This window comes from Hippopotamus amphibius, chromosome 14 (assembly GCF_030028045.1).
Source record: "Hippopotamus amphibius kiboko isolate mHipAmp2 chromosome 14, mHipAmp2.hap2, whole genome shotgun sequence".
NCBI classification, from domain to species: domain Eukaryota; kingdom Metazoa; phylum Chordata; class Mammalia; order Artiodactyla; family Hippopotamidae; genus Hippopotamus; species Hippopotamus amphibius.
Window position 1 is genome coordinate 33,953,557 of NC_080199.1, and position 16,166 is coordinate 33,969,722.

Consider the following 16,166-nt stretch of genomic DNA (forward strand, 5'->3'; position numbering starts at 1 on the left):
TAGAATACAGAAATAGAACTCATTTTGGTTTATTGATCTTACAAAAGGTGCTTCCTCTGCTTAAAAATGTAAGTATCTGTTAAAGTGTTGATTTATTTATATAGTCTAATTTACATAAATGGCATTAAGGTCTACAGTATTTTTTCTTACACACTGAATCATTTTGTTACACATAGTCTAAATCCTCATTAAAGTGTATACTCCATCTCCCTAGGCTCTCACCCTACCCAAAGCCACTTTCATTTTTACTTAGAGGATCTTTTTAAGTATCTTTAATGATAAAATTTCAAGTGTGATGACTTCCAACATGTAGAGGAAATACTCTGTATCAAGAAACCTTAATGCCACACCAGATGGGGAACTGTCCGCTCATAAGATCAAACCAGTTAGACCCACTTCTGCAGAAACTTCCTGAGTGTACAGGGTCAAGAGCTGTCATAAACAAAACTGGGTTCTTTAAATAAAGACAAAACTAATAAAGAGATTTATTACAGAATCCCTGAATAAGATCAGAATCCTAACTAACTCTAAAGAAGAGAGAAGCTGTGCTCAGGCCTGTGACCTGGGGGCCACATCGGCAACATTTTAAACCAAAGCTCCCAGAACGGCATCACTTGGCAGTGTCTCCCATCAATGAACCAAGCACTCGTTCCATGATCAGTCTGACCTTTTTTCCCAATATGGCTCTATGCCTACTTTAAGCAAGATTCTTCAATTAAAAAAAGAGTCTGTTATCCAATGCCTCTGAACATGAGGACATGATGGAATAGGTCAGTTTATTCTCAGGCCAAGAGACTTGGCAACCTGAACTCCTTTTCCACTAATGACATGGCACCAAAGCCCCTATCTCCTCTGCCTCTGGAATTGACAGTGCCAAAAAGTTGGTATGTGCCAGCAAGGCAGAGGTTGTAACCATTGTTGGAGGCAGAGGAACTGAACTAAGTCCGTACTTTAGAATAACAGTCTCCCACCAGCCACATCAGAATGACCAAAGGGGCATGCAGAACTGCTGCCCAGGTGATGCTGAGGAGAGTCAAACTGGAGAACAGCTGACCTAGCCTCTTGCTACTCACTGTGCGGGCCACACACCATCAGCATTGGTATCACCTGGGAACCTGTTAAAAATGTAGACGCTGTAGCTCCACCCCAGACCTACTGAATTAGAATCCACATTGAGATACTCCTCCAGGTGATTAGAGTCTTTGCAGACAAGTTTTCTGACAAATAAGAAAATAAGGAAACTATTTCCAAATATGATCTAAAGCAGTGTTTCTTGTTAGTGTAACATGAAACACTTAGATATTACAGAACTCACATTAGAGCATCACCAAAAGTGAATTGAATTCCAACCTTATGATACACTAATTGTGATCATTCAAAATTATTTTAAAGCAACTCCCAAGCAGCAGTGACAAAATACCCAAATTTGCATTTTAAGCATACAGTTTCCGGGACTTCTCTATTGGCATAGTGGTTAAGAATCCGCCTGCCAGAAAGAGAAAAACAAATACCATATGCTAACTCATATATATGGAATCTAAAAAAATGGTACTGATGAACCCAGTGACAGGTTAAGAATAAAGATGCAGATGCAGAGAATGGACTGGAGGACACAGGGTTAGGGGCGGGGGGTGATGGGAAAGCTGGGACAAAATGAGAGAGTAGCATAGACATAGATACACTACCAAATATAAAATAGATAGCTAGTGGGAAGTTGCTGTATAACAAAGGGAGATCAACTTGATGATGGGTGATGCCTTAGAGGGTCAGGACAGGGAGGGTGAGAGGGAGTCGCAGGAGGGAGGGGATATGGGGGTATATGTATAAATACAGCTGATCCACTTTGGTGTAACTCAAAAAACTGGTACAAGAGTGTAAAGCAATTATATTCCAATGAAGAGCTTAAAAAAAAAAAAAAAGAATCCGCCTGCCAGTGCAGGGGACATGGGTTTGATCCTTGGTCCAGGAAGATCCCACATACCACAGAGCACTTAAGCCTGTGTGCCACAACTACTGAAGCCTGCGCCCCTACAGCCCATGCTCTGCAACAAGAGAAGCCACTGCAATGAGAAGCCCGCCCACTGCAAAGAAGAGTAGCCCCCGCTCTCCGCAACTAGAGGAAGCCCATGCGCAGCAACAAAAGACCCAACGCAGCCAATAAATAAATAAATAAAATTTTTAAAAAAGATATACTTTACATTAAGAAAGCAGTTTAGTCACGATTTTGATTAGCTAGCCCTAGCTTTTTTTCCCCCCTTCCTTCAGTTCTTTACAGGTATTACAACACTAAGTCCCATGCTTCGCTCTAGCTTTTTAAAATTGTTTTGGAAAATTCATCCTTTATTTTATGGCTTAGTTAATAAATGTAAGCTGTGAAGTAGCACACCTAAAACTTTTGACTCTAACATGTAGGTAAACACACAGGGATTCAACTTCCATACTTATCTGTGAAGAAAATAAGCAGTGAGTCTTTAAGTTGTCCTTGGGTCCTTATTTCTCTACAAAGAAAAAGGCTCCGTCATTCGCTGGTAGGAAAGGAACTGAGGACGAGGAGAGCAGTAAAGTTTTGTCACATGTGAAAATAGGACCCAATCAGGAATGCTTAAAAGGAACTGCCAAGTGACACCGAGGGCCCAAGGGATGACACGTGATAACTATGCCAGCCGCCTGGTGACTTGATTTTGCTCCAGCCCTGGATAGCAGAGCAGGAGCAAAACCAGACCAAGAGAGACAGACTGAGGGCTGGCAAGTTAGGGCAGCAGCAGGTCAGAGGAATAGGGGACTGAGTACTCCGGTAAAAGGCTAGTTATCGAAATGCTTCATCAACTCGATTTACAATTAACTACCCAGGAGCAATGACAGGCTTTGTCAAACTGCAGCAGGAATTAAGGCACGGTCTTGCATATTATTCCTATTAAACTTACATTAAAAATGAAATAATTCTAAAACTCACCTACTCCGTTAAAAAAAAAAAGGTGCTGACATAGATTCTTTTTTTTTTTTAATTGGCTGTGCTGGGTCTTCGTTGCTGCACACGGGCTTTCTCTAGTTGTTGAGAGTGGGGGCTACTCTTCGTTGTGGCACGTGGGCTTCTCATTGTGGTGGCCTCTCTTGTTGCAGAGCACAGGCTCCAGGCACATGGGCTTCAGTAGTTGCGGCACATGGGTTCAATAGTTGTGGCTCGCAGGCTCTAGAGCACAGGCTCAATAGTTGTGGCACACGGGCTTAGCTGCTCCGTGGCATGTGGTATCTTCCTGGGGCAGGGCTCGAACCCATGTCCCCTGCACTGGCAGGCGGATTCTTACCCACTGCGCCACCTAGGAAGTCCAGACATAGATTCTTAAGAAGTTCTGTCAGCGAACAGATTGGTGGCTGCGCCAGAGGTGGGGTGGAGGGGAGACAAAATGGGAATAAAAGAAAACGAAGTTCTGTTCTCAAATTATCCATGTCATATGTTCTGAAGTAAAACAAGTACTTGCTTAAAGAACTGTGTCGTAATGATGCTGAAATGCATACTTTATGAATCAATAAAGCATGCTTAATGAAGGAAAATGACACTAAAACTTTCGAGGTTGCTGGGAATACATGTTTCTTCAGTGCAGCTGCCCCCACACCCTTCAGAGACTCTTTCACAGGTGAAAGAGCCTTGTTTAAGCCTTTCCAGCCCCAGGGACTCCCTGCTTTATAAGGCTGACTCACTTTTACTCATTTCTATGTCAGAAAACTCCAAAGACTCCCTCACTGTAATTGTAAAATATTGATCCTAACTTTGCCTACTTAATGCCAAACAAATCTTGTCTTTCTCCCCCATGAGAGCCCCTGAGCTCTCCTGCCTCACACCCTCCACGTGTTCCCCTCACGTCACATCTTCTCTTTAAATATGCCTCAACATCTCTGCTCCCTCATGTGACATTTTTCAGTTCTCTTATTATCCCAACTGGCCCTCCACAGAACAGCTAATTTTCCCATTAATCTCAACTTCTTAGGAAAAGAAGCTTACGAAAGTCTCATCGTTCCCATATCACACCTGGTGAAACTGAGGCTTACGAGGTATGTGATGTGCTTAAGGTCATCCAGTAAGTAGTGGAGCTGAGATTCAAACCAAGCAGCTGAACTCAAGTCCATGCTCTTAACCGCTGTATTGATTTCCCATTGCTGCTGTAACAAATTACCACAATTTAGTGGCTTAACACAAGATAAGTTTATGATTGTACAATTCTGGAGGTAAGAAGTTCAAAATCAGTCTCACTGGGCTAAAATCAAGGTGTCAGCAGGGCTGCGTTCCTTCTGGAGGTTCTGGAAGAAAATCGATTTTCTTTTCCTTCCCGAGGACCCCTTCACTCCATCTTCAAAATCGGCAGCGTTGGGCTGAGTCTCTGTTCCACTACCATCTAGGTGGTTCTCACTCCCTCTTCCACTTATCAGGACCCTTGAGAGTATACTGCCCCTCCCCCCCACCCCCCACCAGCTAACCCAGGCTCCTCTCCTGCAATTCTAATTCCGCCTGCGACCTTATCTTCCCTTGCCTTGCAACATATTCACAGATTCAGTGGCCTAGAGTGTGAACACCTTTGGGAGCTGTTCTGCCTACAACTATCATGCCTCCTTAAAAAAAGGTGCCTGTGTGCTAAGTCCTCCTTTCTCAGAGTGAAGCATCTGTAACTCAAGACAGGACTCCAAGTGTGGTTAATGAGCACAAAAAGCCGTCACTGTAAAGGTCATTATTAATGGTCATCTTGTAAAATGAGGATAACAGAGTGACTGTGAGGATGGAGTGAGGAAATAATGTGATTGGCAGTTTCTAGCATATAGTAAGTGGTCAGTAAATGGAGAGAATTTACCCAGCTTCTCTTATTACTGGCCATGTGGCATCTATATTACACTGTCAGCTAACTGAGATCACATACAATGGCATAGTCACTTCCTATGAACTGACATCACAGTTCATAGAATAATGACCTATTAGTTTTAACAGACCATGAGGCTAGTCAATTTTAGAATAAAAATAAGGTGGTTATAAAGAATCTTAATTTAAAATCACGTGATCCTATTAGTGCGGTGTCACGGATAAGGCATAAAATACATGACTCCATTTGTAGCTAATGTAAAATCACGGGATTCATGTGACGGATTTTTTTCAATAGAATACAGATGAAATATATTTCCAATAAATATCCTTTTGGAGACTGAGGCCCATCTGGATCGTTTTTAGTTTCAGATTTTGATATCCAGGACATGAGCTATGCCTTACAGCTCCAACGTCAATAAACTAGACTAGGTAAATTTCCCATGTTATCATCCCATCTTTTTTTTTTTTTTAAATAAAAATAGGGCAAGTACAAGCCCTACGGCAAACTGCCAGAAACGTCTCTCCAAGCTGACGTGGACTTACATTCTGGTCCTTAAAATTGAGCATTTTTCTCAATTATTTAAGATTTCGCCTACAGACATTATTATCTGGTCTGCTTTTCCATCTCAACTATACCAGGACCACAACAGACACATTATAGGAATTAAGACAGATGCCTAAAAGGTTAAGGATGGTAATATGAATAAATAAAATATTAATGGACAAAATGGGCATAACATCAAGGAGATGACAAAAAAGAATAAGGAAACCAGAGACTCCCATCCTGTCTATGGGATACCCCATACAATGGTTGCCTTGGGGGAATGCAGGCCTGCTGTTACCAGATTCACTGCAAAGCTAGCGGTGAGGATTTTACCTAAAATCTGAGGGTATGCAAATGTTGGTTTAAATTGTTAAGACAAGCAAAAACTGTGTAAGTCAAGCAAAACCCGTCATGGGCTATTTCATAACCTCTAACAGGGCTCCAGGACCTTCCATGGGACCAGCCCAGTGATCTGTTGCTTTAGAGCATTTGTTTGTAGTGGACAAGGCTGGCTTCTAGTGATTATTTTCCTTCTTGTTAAATAATCACAAACCATCCCTTTAATCATCTTTTCCGTAATGTTATTAGGGAATAACATCTAAAATCAACATGGACCACTTTTTTGGACATTTGCAAATGTACCAACTTATGCAAATTGCCTCATCCTCCACAGGGTCTCTTGATTCTCCCCTCCCTCCAACAACCCTCTGCTGCATGTGATTTTATCTCAAAAAACAACTAATACAAAAACCCTGGCTTCTCTATTGACCAATAAGTAAGTCCTTATACACCCTTTCCATCAAAACATTTGGAAACTGACCACTTCTCACCATTCCCAATATTACCACCGTATTCTCTTGCCTGAACTACTGTATTTGTCAAAGTTCTCAACAGAAACAGAACCAACAGGATACATAGATAAAGAGATTTATGATAAGGAATTGGCTCATATGATTATGGAGGCCGAGAAGTCCCATCTACAAGCTGGACACCCAGGAGAGCTGATGGTGTAGTTCTAGTTCATGGACAGAGCCTGAGAACCAGGATAGTCACTGGGATGGTGTAACTACCAGTTCACAAGCTAGCAGGCTTGAAACCCAAGAAGAGCCAATGTTTCAGTTCAAGTCTGTCTGAAAGAAGGAAAAGACCAACGTCCTAGCTCATGCACTCAGACAAGAGTAGCTTCCTTTTGCAAGAGGGTTGGCTTTTGGTTCTAGGCAGGCCTTCAACTGATTAGATGAGGCCCACTTTCAATAGAAAGGGCCATCTGCTTTACTCATTCTACCAACTCAAATGTTAATCTCATGCAAAACACCCTCACAGACACATCCAGGCTAATATAATAATGTCTGACCAAATATCTGGACCCCCATAGCACAGTCAGGTTGACACATAAAATTAGTTATTACAATCTCTTAAATTGTTCCTTAATTGACTTTTCTGCTTCTCAATTTCCTTCAGCTTACTCTTCACACATCAATCTATGCTCTTTTTTAAGTTTTATTGAGACACTAATTCACATACTATACAATTCACCCAAAGTGTACAATTCAATGGGTTTTAATGTTTTCACAAATACATGCATCCTTTATCACAAACAACCAATAATTTCTAACAATACATTAAATGGCTCTCAAAGTCCCCAATGGCTTCTCATCAGGCTTAGGGTAAAATGCAATCTACTCACCAAAGCCCACAAAGCCCTATACAACCTTGCTAGCCAACCTCTTTGCCTCACTCAGTTCCCGACCCAGAGTCCTCCTTAATGGTCCAGCTTGACCCTGCCTTGACCCGCCCTCCCCTCTCCTTCTGCCTGGAAAACTCCCAGCCATCCCCATATGTTCCAACTCCCTGGCTTCATTCAGGTCCCTGATCAAATGTCAGCCCCTGAAATAAGATGCCCCTGAGCACCTCCTCTGAAATACTTCTCATACATGCACTCAATCATTCTCTACCCATTCACTTTATTTTTTCAGTGTAATTAAGGTATCTAACTAGGTATTTTAGATTCTTCATGGTAATTATTGGCACCTGACAGGTTATTATCGACTTACTATCTCCATTAGGAAGCGATTTTCTCTGCGTTATTTGTGGTTGTGTCCCAAGTGCCTAGAACAGTAGCTGGCACAGCGTAGGGGTTCGGTAAGTATTTTTAGGACAGGAGGGATAGGCACGGTCCTAAACCCCATCAAGTAACCAACGCCCTGATACCAGTCTCACACCTGGGTTCTATTTCTTCTAACGTCATCTGTTCTTCCCTTTTCAATGTCTACGTGAAAAGGGTGCCAAAAGAGAGATGTTCAAAGTGTTTTCGTATCTGAATAAAACCGTCGTGTATGACATAATCTTTCTCTGAATCAATTTTTTTTTAACTCTTACAAGTTAATTACAGTGTTGCTTTAGGAATTCTAATTCATTAATGTTTTGAAACATGTTGCCCTCAAGGCTGAAAGTTGACACATAAATGTTCACCTTAGATTTAAAAATGAGTAAGTTTTGGAACTCTAGGGAAGTGTTCCTAAACTTGTGCCAATGCCATGACTAAGAGATTATGGCTAGAAATAAAACTGGAGTTTCCTGATTTACAGTGCTGCATCATTCTAAGGGCATTGTAACCAACTTCAACGTTGACACAGTTTCTAAGTTTCTACTCTTGGTGATGCTTATCTCTAACTGGGAGTTGGAGAGAAGCAGGAAATCTCCTGAAAATACTTTATATAAATAACTCAATCATCATTGACTTATTTATATGCCATTTACATGGAGGTGTTAAGGCATTTGGATATCTGCTATCTAGTATTTGTTACCCTGAAGACATCCAATGCACATCAGTCTGTTTCCTCAGACTTGATTATTGAATAAGCCCAAACCATTTCAACGTACAGATAGTGATCTACAGAAATTCCAGTAAAAGATACATTAGGAAAAAGATATTTACATTAAAATACAACCATGGAAAATGTCATTTTAAATGCACAAAGTGATCTTATTTTGAGTAAATGGCTAACTTTTATGCTATGATTTCTTACACAAATGTAACAGTACACTAAAAATGGTAACATTAGAGTACTCTTCTATGGGTTTATTAAGAAGAAAAAGTACTCCATATTTGTGTTCTTGGTATTTTGTTTTCAAAGAAAATAATGAGATTGGCAAGCTAGTAAAATAAGAATAGTTTAAATGTTAGTGTTTCAGGCACAATTACACAGCTTGTAACAGTAGTTCATCTCTCCTTTGAAAAAAAAAAAACATTTCTTTAATGTAGTTTTAATCATGAGACCACAACTGAGCAGTTTTAATCAAGCTTGCTGATAGTTTCACCTACACTGTCTCTATTAGGAAATGAAAGAAAAGAAAAAATCTTTTAACTCAATAAAGCTCCAAGGTCTGATCTAACATACATGAAATTGTTCCAATACAGTAATAGGTAAGAAGTGGTAATTTCTAGAAACATCTAGCGTTTATGACTTTTCACCAGTGAGAAAATCAAGAACATGCAAATTAAGAGCTGAGGCAAGAGCAGGGTTATGGGAGGGGACCTCCATGTTGACCCCCATCCGTTTAAAGATGGGGATCAGGACATTCGGAATCAGCTCAGCCTGAGCGCTGCCCTGACCGGGTAAATAATCAAATTGGCAAGGATGAGTGGCTCAAAGAGAATCTGCTTGGTGGAAGCTTCTCCCAAATTTACTAGGTGGAAGATCTCCTTCAACAAATCTACAAAATCAGCAATAAAATTCAGGGCCAGAAAACAGATACTACTGATCGTACCATTAAACGGTTATTTTAAACCAGCTCTACACCACTTTCCCCTCTCTTCCTATGCTGCAGCTTGTTATCAGTCTTCTGCATATATCAGCATCCAAATATTTTCACAAATGCATCTTGCTTCTTACCAGCTAGAGAGATATTCCCTGTGAGGCACACATTGGGTTTGACCTAGTTCAGAGTAACCCTCAATCACCACTCTTTTAAGCAAGGCATGTATTTATACTGGCTACTCAACCAAGTCACATTCTAATATTCCTTGAGTACTTTCTCTTCAACCATACAAAATTCATGCCTGCCTCTTACCCAGAAAAGTACCACCCTTGAATGAAAATAGTAACTATATCTGTATATCTTATTTCAACTTGGAAGAGAAAGGAAAGGAAACAGAAGATAGCTTTTTTCTGCTGAAAACATTCTGTCTTGAGGTCTCACATTTTGGTTTTATTTGTAGAAAGAGCTCACAAACTCAGCATCTCACAAACTCTCCCCTCTCCCAACCCCTGGGCTTATTTTACTAAAAATTTTTTTAATGGGATAAATATAGTCATTACTTGAGAGTAGTTTTCAGAAAAGTGCATGATGAAACATGGATAAGAATGTTTAGATTTTATAGCTGATTCCTCAGGTGAATTTTCTACTACAGCTGGAAGGGAACAACTAGATGTTTCAACAGTAACCTTGGCATAAACTAGGTTGCACTACTTTGCTGACACCCAAGGATACAGGCGAGTGAAGATGAATGAATCAGAAGTAATTTTACACTGACCACTAATAAACTTCTGAAAAATGGCAGTAAGAACAGACGCAAACACTTCTCTTATTTCTTAACCATTATGAAGGCAGCAGAAAATGACACATCTAACAGCTTAAGCTCGCCGGGCCTCTTTGCCCATTTCCTACATTCTACAGCATTCCTGAATGCAGAGACAAGTTTCCCAGCCTCTACAGTCAACCTTACATATTCCACTTTCAAAGGAATCTGAAAGAATAACCCTTTAGAGCTGTTCTTTCTTAGAGATGTTGAAATTATGCCCATATTTTTCATGCACGTCTAGAGATACTGAGGATTTTTCTACTAAGCACCCCAACAGACACAAACATTCAAACAAACAAATGACTTGAACTAAATTTTCTAAGATACCATCGCTGTTCAAAGGGAGATCGCACTTAACGTGAGGTCAATCAAATCTATAGTCAATCAGCAAACTAGCCTGTGTAAAAGGGTAGAGTTTACTTTCTTGATTCTTTAGCTCAGTGGTTCTCCCCCAGGGATGATTTTACCTCACAGAGGTCAATGGCCATGTCAGGAGACACTTTTAGTTGTCACGAGAGGGGGACGGAAGGCACAGGACTACTGGCATCTATTGAGTAGAGGCCAGGGATGCTGCTCAACAGTCTACAATGAGCAGGACAGACTCCACAACAAAGCATCATCCACTCCCAAATGTCAACAGTGCCAAGGTTGAGAAACTCTGCTTTAGAAAATACAAATAAACCATTAGGGGTCCAAAATGACTATAAATCTTATGGTTAATAACTTCCTTGACGTTTTCTACACATATTGTATTTCATGCCCATGAATGCATCCGATGGTAAATATTATTCTGGCTCAATGACTCTTTTCACCATCAGAATATCTTGCCTGTTTCTCAGGGTTTTATTTTGAGGTTGAGTTTTCTCATTCTCAAAGTTTTGGTTTTGAGTTTCAACGATTTGAACATACTCATATTTAACACCAGCTAATTTTTTTGGAAGACAAACTCTTGGGTTAGAATTTTTTTTAGCATGGCTTTGTAAAAAGAGAATTTAAAAGATAGGGGGAAAGGTATTTCTTTACAAAACTCAGTCAAGCAAGAAAAGCTGTATTTCTAGACGATCTATGAGAACATGATTACAGCCTTCCTAAAGAAAAAAAATAATCATACAATTATAAAAATGTTTCAAGCCAAGCATTCAGTATATTTCTAAATCATCTTAACATCTCCCTCTTGTTGTCACTGCTCATGGGATATTCCATGTGTTTTACACAGGTCCATCTGCCATGGGTAAAATCCACTGCCTTGGCCTCAAAGCTAAATACACATGGTAGCAGACACGAAAGAGACAAAAGTCACAGCTGAAGAAGAGAGTAAGAAAGGAGGAATGGAAGAGGGGGCTTGGAGCATTACACTCACATAGCTTAACAAACCCTTACACAGAAATTGTGCAATTAGAGCTGTATTTGACTTAACTCGGTATCTACCCCCACACAAACCTCATTCATGGAAACCACCTCAACCCACACACCTGAACTAAACAAACCAAAGGAAATGAATACTCCTGATCACAGCCCAGTTAGCCAAGACCACTCTCTCCCTCGAGGAACTCATCTACCAGCTGGCCACTGACCCATGATATCTGTAGCCTGGAAAGGAAAGGTAATCTCAGACTCACAGATCTCAAAATCCAACTTATGGTTGCCAAAGGGGAAACATGGGAGGAACGCATAAATGAGGAGACTGGACACTACTATATATAAAATGCACACTACTATATATATGCACACTATTATATATAAAACAGATAACTCATAAAGACCTACTGTATAGCACAGGAAACTACTCAATATTCTGTAATAACCTATATGGGAAAAATCAAAAAAGAATGGAGATATATACATACATACATATAGATAGATAGATAGATAGATAGATATAGAATCAAAAAAGAATATAGATATCTATATATATATAGATATACATAACTGATTCACTTTGCTGTACACCTGAAACTAACACAACATTGTAAATCAACTATACTCCAATAAAAAAAAATAAAGAAGAGGTAATCTGATCCAGTCAGAGTCCTCTCTTGGGAAACGCAGCTGAGGGATGCCATTTCCTGTTAGAAATGAGACAGAAAAAAATCATTATGTGGAATGCAGCTGCCACGTTTATACCTGAGCACTAGATTAAAGAGAGTCCTGTGGAAAATCGTTACGATAAAACACTTTTCATCTCACTTAACTTTAAAGCATCTTTGCTCTTTGTTATTAAAAAAAGCATTAACTAGCTGTAAAACTGGTGGATCTGATTAAAGTCCCTGAATGTACCAGTGTGAATTCCTGGTTTTAATACTGTACCAGAGTTATACAAGATGTCACCATGGGGGAAACTGGATGAAAGGCACAGAGGACCTCCCTGTACTGCTTTTTCGAAACTTCTTCTGAATCTATATTTCAAGACAAAAAAAATTTTTTAAAGCAAGCACTAACTAAAACATTTACCTATCTGTATTAGTTTCCTAGGGCTGCCATAACAAAGTACCACAAACCAAGTGGCTTAAAACAAGCAAGATTTATTGTCTCACAGTTCTGCAGACTAGAAACCCAAAACCAAGGTATTCACAGAGCCATGCTCCCATGAAACCTGTAGAAGAACACTCCCTTGCCTCTTCCAGCTTCCGGTGGTGTTCTGGCCACCTTTGCTCTTCCTTGGCCTATAGATGCATCACTCTAATCCTCAGCTGTCACATGGCTTTCTTCCTGTGCGTATCTGCCTTCATGAGCCCAGCTTCTTATAAGGACGCCATTCATATTAGATTAGGGTGCCTACCCTACTCCATTTTGACCTCTGTTCCCATATTCCATGTGACAACTCTATTTCCAAATAAGATTCCATTCTGAGGTACTGCAGTTTAGGATTTCAATATCCAGGCACATCTCAGAGATACTGTGGGTTGGGTTCCAGACCACCGCAATAAAGCAAGTCACATGAATTTTTTTTGTTTCCCACTGCATATATCAATATAAGCTATGTTTACACTATACTTTAGTCTATTAAGTGTGCAATGGTATTATGTCTAATAAAGCAACATACACACATTAATTAACAAATACCTTATTGCTAAAACATGCTAAACATCATCTGAACCTTCAACGAGTCACAGAAGTAATATCAGAGATCACTGGTCACAGAACGCCAGAACGAATATAATAATAATGAAAAAGTCTGAAATACGGCAAAAATTACCCAAATATGACCAAGACATGGGGTGAATAAATGCTGTTAGAAAAATGACTCTGATAAAACTTGTTCAATGCAGAGTTGCCACAAACCTACAATTTGTAAAAAAAAAAAAAAAAAAAAAAAAAAAAAGAAAGAAAGAAAAAAAAAGCAACATCTGCAAAGTGCACGAAAGCAAAACAGAATAAATGAGGTATGGTATATTTTTTTTTTTGCGAGGGGTACACAGTTCAATCTATAACATCCCATCAAAGGCCTATTGCTTTTCACAATGGAAATCTTGTTCATTCATTCATTCAAAACAACTGTTGATCTCCTGTATGTACCAGTCACTATGTTAAGTGCTGTGAACACAGAAATTATTAGTATGTAGAGTCTGGCTCAAATTTTCTCTCTTTCTGCTATGTGTCCAAAGCTAAGGTTTCTGACATACTGCTTTTGAGGAATTATTAGAGGTCAATCTTCATAGTCCAAATACAACTGCTGATAGGTGTTCAACATGTCAGTCTGCGGTAACTCTCTGCAGCGTATTTATTATCTGGTGCTTTCTTTCATTTGTTAATGTATTTGCCCAATCCCACTCCTCCACTAGACTGTAAGCTCTTTGAGGGTAAGGTCCTTATCTTTCTTTGTTCCTCCAATATGTTCCTATAAACTAGAAAAATTCTTACCTAGTAGGCACTCAATTATTTGGTAGAAGAATGAACGTGATACAAAAGAACATTCATGAAATATCCAGACTATCTAAATATCATCCCTTTCCATCCTCATAACAACCCGACTAGGTAGATGTGGGAACTCTAATTCACACTTGAAGCTTAGGCTTTAAGAATTTGTAATACAAAAAGCATCCTGACACACAAGCAATCGAAGGAGTCAAATGATGCTTGATGATGGCTTCAGACCAAATGTGCTTGGCCCAGTTCTGTGCCTCTCGTCACTCTTCTGCTCCTACATCCAACTGAAAAGTTTCAGTGCCCAGTATCTGGGAAATTATCCTATTTAGTATACTAGAAATACATTTCATTTTAGTTTCTAGAGATAAAATCCAAACTAGATAGAATTTCTGATACTTGAAATAGAAATACTTGGAGAGATTTTTGAATTTAAATATAAAATACATTGGTGCTTTCATCTAATCATAGAATCAGAAGATGGAATAAAACCTCTAGTGGCCAACCACAATAAACCACAGCAATTCAAGTTCCAAATATGCGGGGTGTTTGGAATCAAAGGCTAATTTTATTTAAAATGCATGTAATTGATCCAAGAAATGACAATTTAAAAATCTAAGCATTAAACTATTTTAGAATAACTCAAGCCATCTGAAAAAACAGAATACTTTCAATGCAATTCATATTTTTACTTTTCACAGAAGTTCTTTCATAAGTTATTTTCATATGAAACGTACTTATTAAATTAAATGTTTCTTCCTAGAAAGACTTCAGAAACAAAAGTTCTTTAATTTTATTCCTTAAATAACACCTCTGACTCACTATACTACTGGAAGTAATTCATAATATATGTACATTGCTATATATGCACATATATGAAAGTTTTTTACCTAACCAAATTTGAGACCAATAAAAATATCATGTCAGCTGCTTAGTCATGACAGAAATAGAATAGATGCAATTTGGTAAGAAGGAAGGAATTAATATTTGAGCCCAGCTGCTCTGGGAACTTTATATATAGACAGTTGACCCTTGAACAACACAGGTTTGAACTGCACAGGTCTACTTACATGTGGATTTTTTTTCAGGAAATATATTGGAAAAGTTTTTCGAGATCTGTAACAATTGAAAAACTCAGATGAACATGTAGCCTAGATATATAGAAAAAAGTTAAGAAAAAGCTAGTATATATCATGAATGCATAAAATATATGTAGACACTATCCTTATGTAGGCATAAGGTGAGTGATATTTAATATAAAATTATGTGTTAGTGTTCTTACTGTTTTATAACTGCTTTCAAGGAATTCCAGTACAGTACAATATGCCTCTCTCTCTCATGACTGGAGAAAAAACTGCATATCAGACTATCATCACAGGTAAGTGTTTTTCAATGTAACAATGTGTCTAATACTGTAATATAAATATGACTATAATACTATATGCCATAAAAATCATATAACGATTCACTTATTAGTGCATAGGCTTGGCAACCATGAAGCAATCAGAGTGCTATTTCTTTGTTACAGATGCATGAATCATGGTACCTTTAAATGAATGTGAATTTCTTTTTCACATTACCTTCTCAATTTGATGTCTAGTGTTAGTAATATGTGTAACATCTATAGTGTTTTGTTTTGTTTTGTTTTTAATATATTTATTATTTTTTGGGGGTACACCAAGTTCAGTCATCTGTTTTTATACACATATCCCCATATTCCCTCCCTCCCTCAACTCCCCCCCCACTCTATAGTGTTTTGTACCATGTGAGACAATATTGGTGTAGGTACTGACAGACAGATGATTCATCTTGTAAACAGATGACATAAACTTATGGTTTCAGTAACTACAGTACGGTATGCAAATGTATTTTCTCTTCCTTAGGATTTTCTTAACATTTTCTTTTCTCTAACTTGTTTTATTGTTAAGAATATAGTATATAATACATATAGCATACAAAATATGTGTTAACTGACAATTTATGTTATCAGTAAGGCTTCTGGTCAATAGTAAGCTATTAGCAGGTAAGTTTTGGGGGGTCAGTGTGCCGGGGGTCAGTGCTTCTAACCCTCACATTGCTCAAGCGTCAGCTGCATTCTGTATTTCAAAAGAAAATAGTAATTTTCTGATCTTTCAAATAAAAAAACTGTAAAAACGCTTCTTTCCTTCTTTCCTGGACAGATATTTTCTAATAATAAACACTCTGCCACCAACTTATTCCTGTCAAAATTCTGATGACATCTTCATGCCAGCTGCAAACCCAGAAATTTTAGTACTGCTGCCTTTAATCCACCAGGCCTTTAACATCTGCAAACACATGGATAG

At 38.8% G+C, this 16,166-nt stretch overlaps 1 protein-coding gene across 5 annotated transcripts in view; it reads right to left on the reverse strand.

Moving 5' to 3' along the window:
- The window catches only part of LMO7 (LIM domain 7), a 193,826-nt gene that overhangs the window by 96,960 nt on the left and 80,700 nt on the right, over window positions 1-16,166 (reverse strand). The gene's annotated exons all lie outside the window — the stretch shown is intronic.